This window comes from Arachis stenosperma, chromosome 4 (assembly GCF_014773155.1).
Source record: "Arachis stenosperma cultivar V10309 chromosome 4, arast.V10309.gnm1.PFL2, whole genome shotgun sequence".
Lineage (NCBI taxonomy): Eukaryota > Viridiplantae > Streptophyta > Magnoliopsida > Fabales > Fabaceae > Arachis > Arachis stenosperma.
In genome coordinates, this window is record NC_080380.1 from 123,532,481 (window position 1) to 123,536,315 (window position 3,835).

Here is a 3,835-nt window from a genome sequence, read left to right on the forward strand (position 1 = left end):
TTGCTCAGTTTCACTTTCCTGCTTAGCTTCTTCCACACCTTTCTTCAAGATTTCTGGCTCCTGTTCTGAGGGTCTGATTCCTTCTTCTTCTGAGACTTCCTTCAATATGGTGATGGCCTTGCATTCTTCCCATCTCACTCCCTTTTGTTCCCCTTTAGGATTCTTTTCTGTGTCACTAGGGAACACTGCAGTCGACTTGGGAGCCTGTTGAGATAGCTCTCCTACTCGAGACTCCATCCTCTTGAGTTTTTCACCATGGTTCCTTAAGGTAGATCTCACATCATCCCTAAAGCTTTTCAACTCACTTATGTCCTGACCCATGTTTGCAAGCATTCCTTCTATCCTGTTTAATTGATCTTGAAATTGTTGGTTCGGATTAGGTTGGGCAGGTTGATTATTTTGGCCATGATATGGTGGTTGGGAGTAAGTGTTTTGTGTGGCTTGGTATGATCTTTGGTTGGAGTTTTGGTATGTGGAATTGTTATGTTGGTTGGGGTTGTAAGGTTTGTGGTTTTGTGGTTGGGTTTGCTGGTTTCCCCACCCAAAGTTTGGGTGGTTTTTCCAGCCTGGGTTGTAAGTGTTGGAATGTGGATCATATGGTTGCCTTTGTTGATTTCCCACATAGTTGGCCTCTTCCCAATCACCTCCTTCAGTGCTTACTTCCTCTTGATCTTGTGTGTGTATTGCAGCCACTTGATTTGTTTCTAATTTCCTGGTGAGCTCTGCTAGTTGCTTGGCAAACACCTTGTTTTGGGCTAGAATTGTATCAACATGGTTCAGCTCCATGACTCCCTTAGTGTTGTGTCTCTCTGAAGCATAGTAGTACTCATTCTCAGCCACTGTCTCAATCACTTCAATGGCTTCTTCCACAGTCTTTTTCCTGTTCAATGAACCTCCTGATGAATGGTCTACAGCCTTCCTTGATTCATAAGAAAGTCCATCATAGAAAATATGCAATTGCACCCAGTCATGGAACATGTCTGGTGGGCATTTCCTTGTCAAATCCTTGAACCTCTCCCATGCCTCGTAGAGAGTTTCACCATCTTGTTGTCTAAAAGTCTGAACCTCAGATCGAAGCCTATTGACCTTTTGTGGGGGGTAGAAACGTGCCAGAAACTTGCTTTCCACCTCATCCCAGGTGGTTAGGCTCCCCCTTGGGAATGATTCCAGCCACTTAGCTGCCTTGTCCCTAAGTGAAAATGGGAACAAGAGCAGTTTATAGGCATCTTCCTGGACTCCATTGGACTTCACAGTGTCGCAAATTCTCAGGAATTTTGTGAGATGTTGGTTTGGATCTTCATTAGCACTCCCACCAAATGAACAATGATCCTCCACCAGTGATATTAGCTGTGGTTTGAGTTCAAAATTGTTGGCCTGAATGGATGGTTTCTGAATGCTGCTACCACAATTCCCAGAGGTTGGGTTTATGTATGAACCAAGAACCCTCCTCTCAGGAATGGCATTGTTTCCATCAGCCCTCTCATGGTTGTGAACTTCTCTATCCATGTTGAGATCTAGAGCTTCCTCAAAATTGTCCTCAGATTCTCCTTCAGATTCTTCTTCTCTCAGTACTCTCTTCCCTCTTGCCTCCCTTCTAAGTTTATGAAGGGTCCTCTCTGGTTCGGTATATGGAGGAGTTGATGTCTCTCTTCTCCTACCTGTCATACAAGAACACAGCACAGGCAACAAACAAGTGAAATACTCTTGGTTAATGGAAGAGTATGGTTAGAGCAGTTGAGGAATTAATTTAAATAGTTAGTGGGTCAGTGAGTTAGTTGCTTGAATTTAAAGGCATAAAGAAAGAAAGCAAGTAACAGAGTGCAGAAATTAAAATTCAACAAGTAACTTGAACTGAATTAACAAAACAAGAAAAAATGCTCAATCTAGTTAACTTCCAATTTGAGAATTGTCAATCGAAAACCAATCCCCGGCAACGGCGCCATAAACTTGATGTGCTATAAACTTGATAGCTACGATTTTAGGAAATTGCACGATCGGCAAAAATTCCTTCCGGCAAGTGCACCGGTTGTCGTCAAGTAAAAACTCACAATAGAGTGAGGTCGAATCCCACAAGGATTGGTTGAGTGAGCAATTCGGATTAGAAGTGTGTTCTAGTTGAGCGGGATCAAGATTTAGATGAGAATTGCGGAATGTAAAATTGGCGAGAAACGTAAATGGCAAGAAATTAAAAGTGCAGAATCTTAAATTGCATGAATTAAAGAGCGAGAAGCTAAATTGCTGAAATTAAAAGGGGATCGGGGTGATTGCATGAATTTAATTGCAGAATGTAAAGAGAAAGTGGTAGATCAGAAATGGGGAATTCATTGGGTTTCAGGAGATATTGAGATCTCCGAATCAAACATTTTTATCCCTTCCTCAACCAATGCATTCATTGAATTTTGCTTGGCAATCTTATATGATTGGATCCCAATCCCTTGGCTCACCAATTCTCTCTAAAAACAAACAAATTCCCAATCCCTTGGTTTAAATGTTCATAAGAAGAGATGATGCTCGATCACTGACTATACCACACAGTTTCATGAACCACAATTTGGTAGGATTACATGTCACAATATCCATCCAAACCCCAATCCAATTCACTGTGAGAAAGCTTCTCTAGCATGAATCCTCCATTCCTTTCCCAAGGTTCCGAAGGATTCCAATTATGGGTAGTTTCTTTCCCAAGACAACTATCCAATGGAATTAGATCGAGAAGCTTTCTAACAAAATTCAAGAGAAAAGATTGAAGAAGAAGATAAAAACTATTATTGATTCATTGAATTACAATAGAGCTCCCTAACCCAATGAAAGGGGTTTAGTGAGTCATAGCTCTGAATTCAATTACAAGTATGAAAAAATGATCCCCAAAAGTCTCTAAAAGTTTTTTTCCCCCTTTCTCCATCAAACTTAAATTCTATCCTATTTATACACTTTCTAAATTGAGCTTCTGTTGTGTTTCTTGGGCTTTGAGGCCTTTCCCTGATTTCCTTTTGCCTTGGGTTTATGATCCATAATCCTGATGAGGCTGCTGATCCAATTCTGCAACATTCATTGAGCCAACTTAGTGAGAATCAAGTAGACACATGACTCAACAAATTGAAATTCCAGACTCATTAATTCTTCAGGCCCAATCCCATAAACCACTCCTGGAGGTGATATAAGTCGAACACGTTTAAGCTTCAGTTTAAGGTTAAACTGAAGCTTAAACGTAGAAATGGAAGAAGGCAACCCTGGAGGGTGGAATGTCGAACACGTTTAAGCTTCAGTTTAAGGTTAAACTGAAGCTTAAACGTGGAAATGGAGGGAAGCCATCCTGGAGGGTAAAGGTCGAACACGTTTAAGCTCCAGTTTAAGCTTAAACTGGAGCTTAAACGTGGAAATGCAAAACGCAACCCTGGAGGAGAATGGTCGAACACGTTTAAGCTTCAGTTTAAGGTTAAACTGAAGCTTAAACGTGGAAATGGAGGGAAGCCATCCTGGAGGGTAAAGGTCGAACACGTTTAAGCTCCAGTTTAAGCTTAAACTGGAGCTTAAACGTGGAAATGCAAAACGCAACCCTGGAGGAGAATGGTCGAACACGTTTAAGCTCCAGTTTAAGGTTAAACTGGAGCTTAAACGTGGAAATGGCTCCCTTGTGCTTTCAATTCTGGCGTTTAACTTCCAGTTTAAGGTTAAACTGGAGGTTAAATGCCACATGTGATATTCAAGCTTCCTTTATTGATTTTGTTGCTTCCTTGCCTAGCCTCTTCTTCCCTGAAATCATCCAAACAACTGCATCAAAGTCTTGCAAAATTTCATGAGAAATCTTTCATTCATAGCATTCAAGTAATATAAC

At 41.1% G+C, this 3,835-nt stretch overlaps 1 non-coding gene across 1 annotated transcript; it reads left to right on the plus strand.

Annotated features, from left to right (window-relative positions):
• Nucleotides 1–976: 976 nt before the first annotated feature.
• On the plus strand, nt 977–1,080 carry LOC130978822 (small nucleolar RNA R71). Its single transcript, XR_009086434.1, has one exon. It is a non-coding gene; the product is annotated as a small nucleolar RNA R71 (small nucleolar RNA).
• The last annotated feature ends 2,755 nt before the right edge of the window (nt 1,081–3,835 follow it).